The sequence below is a fragment of the Octodon degus genome, unplaced genomic scaffold, assembly GCF_000260255.1.
Source record: "Octodon degus isolate 3935 unplaced genomic scaffold, OctDeg1.0 scaffold00179, whole genome shotgun sequence".
In the NCBI taxonomy this organism is placed as follows: domain Eukaryota; kingdom Metazoa; phylum Chordata; class Mammalia; order Rodentia; family Octodontidae; genus Octodon; species Octodon degus.
The window spans coordinates 3570736-3582092 of record NW_004524755.1 but is presented as its reverse complement, the minus strand read 5'-3'; the positions used below and the strand labels follow the sequence as shown (position 1 = coordinate 3582092).

Sequence of the window (11357 nt, the reverse complement as noted above, 5' to 3'; positions counted from 1 at the left end):
TCAGGTTTTTACACTCGGGAGACAATACAGAGTTTCCACATGCGGGTCTGATTTATTTCACTTATGAGTATGGACTCTATTGCACCCATTTACCTATTAAATCTTTGAATTTATCTTTCTTTATACCTGAATAATCCTCCCTTGTGTAAAAAAAACACATCTTTTTTATCCGTTCCTCAGCTGATGGGCTTTTGGGTTGCTTTCAAGATTTAGCTCTGACAAATCACACTGCTATCAACATGGGTACACATATATCACTGAGGTATGATGCTTCTAATACTTTTAGAAAAATACCCAGGAGGGGAATAGCTGGGTCATGTGGGACCTCTAATCCTAATTTTTTTGAGCAATCTCCATTCTGATTTCCACAGTGTTTGTATGAGCCTGCCCTCCCACCAACAGTGGAGAAGGGTTCTTTTTTCCCCACAGCCTCTCCAGCATTTGTTATCAAGTGATTTCTTTCTTTTTTTTTTTTAGGGAAGGGTCTACAGGATGTTCAGGGTCCACCACATCCAGTCTCAATGTCTCAGCACACCCCCAGGGAAAGGGCCAGCACGGCAGGCCCAGGGATTGAACCCCCAGCCCCTGTGCCTGCTTGCAGGCGCTTTAATCCACTGAGCTATTTGGTCAGCCCTTGGTTTATTTCTTAATGATAGCCATTCTGTCTGGGGTGAGACAGAATCTCAGTGTTGTCTTAATTTGCATTTCTCACATGACCAATGATGTTGAACTTTTTCATAATTTTTGCCACTTGTAGCCTGTTTTAAAAATTTTATTTTTGTTCCCTTTAATAACTTTTTAAAAAGAATGCGGACTTTAGACTTATAACCTAGGTGGAGCAGAACATCCGCACATCCAGTTAGTAACTGGGTGCTCATCGAGCCCCTGTTTACTGTGTTGAGCACCTGTGCTGCCCCCGATGGGCTGGGGCAGGGCGGGGCTCTCCCCCGGGAGCCCACATCCAGACGGGAACCTGAGTCATGCTGCAGTGAAAATGGCAAATGGCCCTCACAGAGTTCTTGGCCCCTGAAGTGGACAGAGTGCTGTCTGATTTGGAGAAGAGCAGACAAAGGCAGGGGAGAGGAGCAGGACTTTAGACGTGGGGGCTGAGGGGCGGGGGAGATGGCTCAGTAGAGTAAGTGCTTCCCTGGCAAGCACAAGGGCCTGAGTTCAATCCCTGGTTCCGGGGGAAAAAAAAAAGAAGTGGGGGCTGAGACAGGGGGTAAGTGGACAGAAGCATGTGTGCATGCTTATCAAATGCACTCCAAAGAAAGCCAGAATCCTGGTTACCAGAGAGAGGGGTGGGAGGAACTGAGGAAGGTGAGTGTACAAAATGAGACAGAGGAAAGGTTCTTTTAAGGAATGACTTTCTGAGAATTATTACACTGTGCCTATAATTAAGAAGGATGTATAACATATTTCAAAATCATCCAAAAATCAAAGACTAGATTTTTAATGTCACCACACACACACAAAGACAGGCAAGTATGCCAGGTGAGAGAGATGTTAATTCTTTGGATTGAATAATTCCATAATATATGCAAGTGTCGACATATAGGGTGGCTCATAAATAGATAAAATTGTGAGTTAAAAGTAAAAGCTTTTGAAATAATAAAGTACAGGCTGAGCATGGGCATCAGGCTGAGACTGATTCGCAGTGAGATAACCCAGTGACCTGAGTGTGAACATTTCGGGCTGCGTGGGCAACTTCGTAACAAAGCCTGTGATTGTTTCCCTTGTTTTATCGCGTACAGACCGGCTTGCGTGTTGCAGCATTCAGGCTGTGAGCGCGTGCGTGCGAGCCATGTGCTAGTGGGGGCAGCAGGGGCGCGAAGAGCCAGCCCCTGAGCATCTTGCACCTCGAGCCGCGAGGAGATTGGAAAGCATGAGGGCACAGAAAGTTCTCTTAGTTAGGAGGAGTCCACCGAAAGAGCGGACGGGGAAGGCAGCCCGAAGCAGCAGGGCAGAGCCTATCTGTGAGGAACACTGTAGCAGCTGCAGTCACGTAAGCAAGAACCGCAGAGGCGCCCACAGAGCCTTGCGCATCCGACTCTGTCCTGCTCAGTGGGGCCGCGGGCGGCTTGGGGAGGCCGGTAGGCGTCGCCATCTCCCTGGATGCTCTCTGCTCCTTTTTCTCTTTTCCTGCGCAGGGCCTTGTTAACGTCCCACCATCTTCAGGTCCAGTATCTGGACTGGTGCCCCTCACTCTCCTTACATGAAATATGATAAACCTTGGCATGGTGTCGCTGACATCGCGCACTGTTAATTACATTCCTACTCACCCTCCTGAGTACCTTGAGCACCTTCTCAGCAAAACTCCGCCTCCCGCTTCCCAGTCTCCCTCAGAATTAAGCACAGCCTCTCGCTCGTGGCGATGCCCATTTGGTATGAGCTGATACATATGACAGGCGGTGTTTTAGGAATCGTGATCCAATAAAAGTGCTTGGAACAGCTCAGAACACAAAGTAGAGCAGTAGTGAGCGGATGACAATTGCCACAAGGGTGTAAGTCGTGAATTCTGAGACCTGGGAGTGGCAAGGGAAAACTATTGCGGCGAGTGGTGCCGCCATTGAATGTTTCCCTGCGTATCTTTTACGTGCAAAGTCCTGTAGACCATGTCCTAAAGTTGCGCACCATGTCTGTGCATAGCCAACTTTATTTATTAAGGAATGTTAAAAATAAGCTCCAACACTGACAAATGTTTCAGAATTCTGAAACGTACCTTTTTTTTTTTTTTTTTTAATGGAAGGGGCTACAGGGTGTTCAAGGTCTCACTACTAGATCAGATTTGTAGTGATCTGCCTGTTCACAGCCTTCCAAGTGCTGGGATTACAGGTGCACACCACCATACCCAGTCTCAATTGCCATCAGCGCTCCCTGGCGGCGGAGCTGACACGGCAGGCCTGGGGATCGAAACCCTGGGCCCTGGGCCTACTTGCAGGCACTTTAATCCGCCGAGCTATTTGGCTGGCCCTACTCTTTTAAGATCTTAAGTAGATTTTTTAGTTCTATCAGTATTCATGTCACCGTTGTAATGCTAGGTCGCCTTGTACTGAATGGACACAGATCGCTGCAGCTTAATCCTTCATTCTGGTGTTTTTCGCTCCTTTGCTGACTGTTGTTAATCAGTGCTATCTGAGGGCTCTTGCTGTCTTTATCGCCCCACTTGCTGGACAGAACCTCTTCTGAGTGAACAGGAAAGGATCAGCTATTTTGTGGACTAGAAAACACTTACTAATAACTATTTCCTTGCAATACATAAACTTCTCAAAGCTTTCACACTAGCGTGTAGACTTCTTGCAGTGTTAGATGCCGTAGTGTTACATTTATTTTATCAGAGGTCAGCAAAGTCTTTTGTAGAGACCAGATGGTAAATTTTGGGAAACTTGTGAGTTATAGGCTCTCTCTAACAGCTCTCAACCCTTCCACTGAGATTTGAAAGCAACCACACACAACATAAACAAATGGATGTGGTGGGATTCTAATAAACTTTATTTACAAAGCATACAGCAGACTAGGTTTGTCCTTCAGGTGCTATCTTTTGCCAGTTGGATTATTGTAGTTTTTGAAATAGAGGGATTTAACTATAACTTGACTTCTGATGAAAATGAAAAATAGGGGGTTTTTGTGTATAGAGAAGTTTTCCTCTGGCTTCATCACTTGTACTCACATTTTTAGAAATTTCTACAAATTTTAGAAATGTCCATTTGCTTACCATGTAACAGCTGTAGTAGTGGCTGGGCCCATTGAACCCTCCATCTGAGGGCTGGTTCTGTCTGGCCTCTGCTCTCACCTTTACCCATCACTCTACTCCACTCCACCCCACCTACATATCTGTCTAATTTGTTATGTCCCTGTATTATAGGCTTGCCTCCTACACTACTGATTTCTTTGGGAAACAAGAGCTTTGTCAACAGCCAACAAGTCACAGCATAGAATTAATATAATTTTCTGACTAATGTGGCTTTAAAAGATAAGCAAGTTACTTGCATTGAATTCAACCTCAAGTGAATGTAAATTACTTCCCCACCTCCTGATTTCCCAGGAAAAGTAAATGCCAAGTTTCCAGTAGCCATCCCCGTGATAGATAGCATCCTGCAGTCACGCCTAGTAACACGCTTCCTGCTTCAGTGATGCTCGGAGTTTCTCTGAGACAAAGGAGATCCGTCTCGTTAAGCTTCCTTAGCTGCACGTTGCTCTAAAGATTAAATGCTTGGCATTGTTACCTCTTTGGACAAGATGACACTCTCACGGGCGCACACTATTGCCATCTACTTTAACACATCCTCGCCACATAGGTTACCGTGTGGAAACAAAAGACTTTGACATTCTGACATCGAAGGTGAGCAGTAGCATGAAATAGATTTGGTGGCTGTCTGAACATCGTGCGCAGTCAGAATTTTGTCTCCATGTGGAGCCTTGCTGTCAGAAGTACACAACTAAGTCTAACCCAGGTTTCATTCCATCAACAAGGTATTCCATACCTTTCTGGATAATTCATGCCTGAGACCAGGAAGTCCTCAGAAATTCTTGTTGTCTCTACTACACTGTTGCTCTTTGGGGCCACCATCAGATATCTAAACATGCTTGAGCATCGCAAGTACATGTGGATCTAATTTATGAATTCTACTCCCCATTTGCAAGTGCATGTGGTGTGTGTGTGTGTGTGTGTGTGTGTGTGTGTGTGTTCATCTCTAACCTTTTCCCTCTTGCCTGTTTCTGCATTTCATTCTGCATTTCATTCATTTAGTGAAGAATGAGACTGATGAAGACCACGAGAGGACTTGGAAGCCAGACTGACCCCATCATTGGAAAAGCGATAAGATGCTGAATTTAACTCTCATTTTTGATGATAAAATTTATATTTCAGGAGCCACACAACAATCCATGCATGGCATGGCTACTGGCTTCCAAGAAAGAGGGGCCATTTCCGAGTACTTCATTCTGAGTCCACCAGAATTGCCCCTGGAACACCCTTCAGCATCTGGCCCATAGGAGCTAAGGAGTTAGTCTGGTGGAGCCGCAGGAACTTTGCTTGCCCCCAGAAGTCCCAGTGTGCAGGGTCACGATTCAGGGTTCTGGGTCTGGAGGCAGCAGGCCTGCATTTGCTTCCAGGTTCAGTTCCCAGGATTCTAGAAGTCATGCTGAGAGCATCTGACATGCTGACTTATAACAGAATGTCATACATTTTAGAAGCTCAAACAATCCTTGTTTGGGCATTACTTTGTAATTTGGGCAAGGCCCAGTAGAGACTTTGGCTTCTCACCCCACATGCTGCCATCCGGGGATGAGGATCCACACGCATAGGCCAGTATAGACGGTTCAGTCAGACGGAGACAAGCTAGTCCCGGAAGACAACCCATCACTCTTCGGGGTACTTACCAGGGCTCTCAAGTCCGTCTTCATGGGCTCTGCCTGCAGGCCCTCAGCTCATGCATGGCATGGCTACTGGCTTCCAAGAAAGAGGGGCCATTTCCGAGTACCCTCAAACATTAAGCCTGGAGGTGGGGGATGTCATTTTACCACATTCTTTCGGTCAAATAGTCATGAGCCTGGACTAGATTCAAGGGTGTAGGAGAAGAGCCCTGCCTCTCAGGAAGAGAGGCTCTACCAAGTAATTTCCAGCCATCGTATGTAGCAGAACAGACCTCCGGATTGTTGTGTGGCTCCTGAAATATGAATTTTATCATCAAAAATGAGAGTTAAATTCAGCATCTTATCGCTTTTCCAATGATGGGGTCAGTCTGGCTTCCAAGTCCTCTCGTGGTCTTCATCAGTCTCATTCTTCACTAAAAGAGAAGACAGTTTTGAGGCTTGCTGAGCATGTGTTGGGTGCAGAGCCTGTCCTATATGTTGTTTCATTTTCTGTTTTTCATGGCCTCTAAGGCACACCTTTTTTCACATTTTGATATTGCTAAGTTGTACATTTTACAATCTAGGAAGTCCTGTAATCACTGTAGGTCATATAGAAGTCTTGCGTTCATGCATTTGGCTGTGATTGTTTGCATTTTTATCACTTCCAAGTTTAATTGCTATTTTAAATTGCTTCAGAAATATTACACTATAATTTAGCATTGAGAAGAGAATGTATTGTGAAAGCCAAAGGTCAGGGCAACAGTACTATCAGGGAAGCGAATTTTGACCCTGGAAGAACAGCCACCCTCTGTGATGCCTTCACAAAGCAGCAGTCTGAGCTCCACGTGCAGATAGAACAGCATCACAAGTAAGCGAAGCCGCGTCACATCTTACTACTGAGAGGCATGCACAAGGTTGCCTGTCGCACGCAGAGCTGGCAGCCAAAGGCAGGCAAAATTACCAGGGTCTTCAGGACACATGAAGGAAATCTCAAAGCAATAGGAGGCTGATATTTTGCCTTGTCTAGGTCTATCAAAAGTGTCATATCATAGTTTAATTTGTAGTAGTTTTTATTATTCATGATTAGTGTTGTATTCTCAAAAATATATCTTGGATTCATTAAAATATATAGTTCTTACCAAAAAATCTGCACAGCATACACAGATTCCTCTTTCACAAATGAGGAAGCTGTGGCTCAGAGAGGTGAAATAGCCTGAGTGGCCTCCAAGCCACAAGTGGAAGAACTTGCTACTTCCGTTACCACACGAGGTTCTTCACAACTGGAGGGCAGCCTGCGCTGTCCAGGGGCCACACTCCACCACTGGTCTTCAAGAAACTTCTCCAGTGAGAATGAGATGCTGCTGTGCTCCCCAGAGGCACACTCGAAGGCTGCTAACAAAAAAGCTTATTTGTACGCCTAACACTCAGGATGAAAGGGAAGAACTGTACAAAAGAACTTGTTCTTTTTCAAACTTTCTTCTTTTGAAACTGCCAAGCTCTGTAACTGCTTCATGGCTTTGTAATTACTTTCTTGACCCTTGTAACAACAAAAGCATAACAAAACATACAGGCCTGATAGTACTGTTGTACCAAGCTTCATGAACTGATGATCAATGACTTCTCAGCCTTTTGGCTAAGATCAAGGGTAGTATCTGTTCTTATCAGCTTAATAAACTCATGATCACTTTTTTGGTATCAGGAATTGAACTCAGGACCTTATGCTTCCCAGGCAAGCATTGTGCCCCTGAGCTAGACCCCTGGCCTAAGCTGATGATCACTAATCTAGCCTTATAACTGCTGATTCTAGCTAATCACAAGAACTGCCAGGCTGTTCTGTGCCTCCCGCTTGTGCATCATATAAAAGCCCTAGACCACAGAGTATGGGGCCTGTTATTCTAGGAAGGATCCCGATCAGTGCCCATCAACTTCAGTAAATCTGCCTCCAAATCGTGGGTGTCATCTTGGTGCTTCTGCTTGTCCTTGCAGGGAGACTGAGACGGGGGGCTTGCCATGGGTTCAAGACTAGCCTAGACTATATAGTGAGTTCAAAGCCAGCCTGCACTACAGAGTTGTTGTCTCAAAACACTAAACAATCAATATAACAAAGCTTATTACGCATAGTGTTTTATAAGGGTTGTCTCATACTCATCAGTCACTGTTCTAAGATAAGAATAATTTAAAATAAATATTTGCTAAAGCACAACGTGCACATGTATGTAAATGTCACAGTAAAGTATATTCATGGAAGAAATCTTGAAGCAATAGAAGGCTGATATTTTGTCTTTCATAGGTCTATCAAAAGCATCATATTATAGTTTAATTTGCAGTAGTTGTTATTTGTACAGCTAATACAAGTCACTCCTTATATGAAAAAAAAAAAGAAAAGTGAGAGAAAGGCACTTTCCAACCCTCAAGGACAGCAAGAGGTTCTGGGAAGATCTGCTCAAATGTACTTCAAAGCAGCACATGAACCTTCCTGGGTACAGTACAAAAGACAGCAGAGTCCCAGCCACTGCTGATCAGAGCAGGGACAGCCCAAAGGGTCCTCTTCCTAACTCCTGCTCAGTCAGGCAAAGCCCTGTCTCACTCCTCCTTCTCACAGTGGGTAGGGTGACCCCAGACAGTCTCCAGCCTGTCTGGCAGAGACCCTGTCACTTGGGTGGTGGTGCTGTACTGGTCACCATGTGTTTGTTCTGTTGGGGGCCCATGTTGTGGACAGCTAAGGAAGGTGCCTCAGATGCAAGCCCTTTCCCAGGAAGTTGCGTGTCAACAGAGGAGCCAGACTTGGAGAACTCATCAACAGCGTTAAGTGCTCCTCGCTCCTAGCCCCTCTTTTCTCCCCTGGAGCGTGCACTTGAGTTCCAGCATGCAGGGCCTCAGCAGGAGTGTTTTCTCTACCTGTGTACGTCTCAGTGGACTCTGCCCTTGGGTAAGCGCAGTGCTGTTACTTACTTTTACATTCTATAGTGCGCATACCCAGGACAACAGTCAAGAAATGATACTGAGCCTGGCACCTCGGGGGCTGAAAATGAAATGATGTTTATTTCACTCATTCATCCATTCACTTGGCAAATATCATCCAGTAGCTCAGGGTAGCGAGTAAGAGGGCCTGCAGGAGTTGGTGAGCCTTCTGGGCAGGGTAGCTGATTCTCCAGCTCCTGTGCAGTGGGAAGAATTGGGACAGGAACCTGGGCAGCAGAGATGGGTAAATTCAGGCAAGGCACCCAGGACAAATGGGACTGATTGCTGTCCAGAATACACCATGGGTGGGTTCGATATTGAGATGGGGTCAGAAAGGGAATGGAGTGTGAGGCAAGTCTTCTTCCCAGGTGGATACCACTGCTCAAACTCTCCTCCCCCGGGGTGCTCAGGAGTCGTGCTGCCCTGGACAAGAGCAGAAAACGAGCTGAGGTGGCTTCCTGTTGGAAAACTGGACCTAGGCTTTGCTGCCCTCTGCAAGGAACACAGAGAGAAGGCCACCTCACAATGGCAGACCCTGCGCTGGGGCGACACTGACAGTTCTTCCTGAGGGCAGGGCAGAGCAAGCCGCTAAGAGCCAGAGTGCCACCTCCATCCTGGCTCCACTTCACGGACAGCCTGCCCCCACCTCTCAACTGCACACTTCCTGCTGCAGAATGGAGCAGACAATCGCATCGTGCTCAGAGTTCCCAGGAGGCATGATGCAGGGTACACTTACAACCCCGTGGAAAGAGCCCTTCTCCCATACACGGGGCCACAGCTGTTGGCTATTATTGTTCTTTCTCTTCTATATACCTTGGTTTCCTCATCAAAATGGAGGTAATAATACCTGTCCCAGTCCATTTCCTTCAGACCCTAACAGAACAAAATGTAATCCAATGTGTGAAAGCAATTTGGAACTTAAGCCTACATAGCAGGACAGTGGTAGCGCTGTTAATTACTGTAGCCTGGGCTGAAAGGCAGGGAACTTTCCTGTCTCTGGCCACAAACCACAGGTGTGTGGCTGACTGTCCTCTCCGGATACGGTATGTCAAGGTAAGGGCCTCTGCACTGGACTGCTTCGAGATTACGTAAACATGGAAACAGGAAAATCTACCAAGCAAGACATAAATAAGGTTTAAGCTCTACAGCCTTACAGCGGGTATAATTTTCAACATTGTAGTCTTGGACATCTGGGCCCTATTACCTGAAATCCCATTAAACCTTCAACTTCATAATTCTGTGTAGAAACTGGTAAATTGCAAGATCCTGCTGATGGCCACCAGCCAGTGCAAGCAATTAATCACAAGAGTCTCTGAGCAGGTTTACAGCGGATGCCAAGTGGATTCTTGACAGGCAAATTGTACACAAAGAAAGCGCCCAATCCACACAGTTTCATAGCAACACACTTTGTAGCTCTGCCCACACAGAGAAATTATCTGTTATCATTAAGACATCCAAGCCTCATAACTTTTTCCTCAATGGAAATTAGTAATCAGCGGGCCAGGGAACATCTCCAAATCTCATTAACCACAATACAGCCTGGACCGTGCTGAGAGCCGAGGGCTCCAGTTTAGACACAACCGATCCCTCCCCAGTCCACACACGCCCTCCGCACATTCTTGTTCGGGAATGCACCTAGAACGCACTTTTTTCCTGGGAAGGCTTCCTGGCGTGTGGGGACTCCATGCCATCATCCATGGCCTAGCCGGTCTGACTCTGAAGCCTGACGAGAGGCAGACCACGCAGTGAAAGGCTCCCCTCGGAGGAGCTGCTCCTTGGAAGACACTGGGCTTGTTTCTGCCAAGTCAGAGTGGTAGATGTAGAGATCACCTTCTGCACTTCTTGTGAAGTTGTTCCTGGTTACCCTTTTGTACACAGAGCGCTTCAGGGAATGTGACAAAAAGGAATGAAGCCTGGAGCTATCCCTGTGTAGGGCAGGAGGGGTCAGTGGAAGTAAGCACAGCTACTGGCTGGGGAGGCTTGGACTGTTTCAGTTTCTTCCTCTTTTGGGACCGAGTTCACTGACTTTCCCCGAAGCCCATTCTCTACGCTGCAGAGTGGTCCTGGACAGATAGGGTAGGCGCTCGGCTCCCAGGTCACTGCAGTGCTAAGGAATTACATTTAAATAAAACTAAGCCATTTCCTCCATGTGCTCACCCCGCCTCAAGGGCTCAGCATAGGATGAATGGTTGCCTCTGTGAAACTGCAGCTCCAACCGGGGTCCCGGTACAGCATTGCTAGTGTCCCCTGGACCTGTCAGGACTATGATTACCAACATGCCCAAGTAGCATTTATGCACACATTAAAATTTGAGAATCACTGTTGTGAGGCCTTTCTGCTCTAAACTTCTGTGTGTTCAATTGCATTCTTTGTTACTAGCCTTATTTGTTATTTGTCTTTCTGGCTTGCATAGCGTTGTTTGTTAAGGGACACTTCTAGCCCCTTGAGACTCAGCAGGCAAAAGGAGAAGCACTAAGTGTAGCTTGCAGACTCCTGGAGACCATGCCTTTCTCTTTCTTTTTAGAGTGCAATTTTGTTTTATTATTTTTTTAAATACAACTTTTTAAGAAGTGAATGTTAGAGAACATTTTTCCAGTGAAAAAACTGTTGGACTGGTAAACAGAGAAGCCCTTGAGATTAAATAAGATGAAATAGAGAAAAAGACAAAGAGAGTTGAACATTTTTAGTACCAGGAATTGAACTCATGGCCTCACAGCTGCGCCCCTGAACTACATCCCCAAGCCTTATGAACTTTAAAAATGAGCATTTGCCTAGCGTGCATGAGCCCCTGGATTCAGTCTCCAGCACTGTGAAAGAAAAAAAGGGCAGGAAGGGAGGAAGAAAGGGGAAAAAAAGAAAAAGCATGGCAGGGCAGGAAAAAAGAGAGGAGAGGAGAGGAAAGGGGAGGGGAGAGGAGGGGAGGAGAGAAGAGAAGAGAGGGAAAGGAAAGGAAAGGAAAGGAAAGGAAAGGAAAGGAAAGGAAAGGAAAGGAAAGGAAAGGAACGGAACGGAACGGAACGGAACGGAACGGAACGGAACGG

At 46.2% G+C, this 11357-nt stretch overlaps 1 pseudogene; it reads left to right on the top strand.

Moving 5' to 3' along the window:
- The first annotated feature begins 6968 nt into the window (after positions 1-6968).
- LOC111813299 lies at positions 6969-7075 on the top strand (annotated as a pseudogene).
- Positions 7076-11357: the final 4282 nt, after the last annotated feature.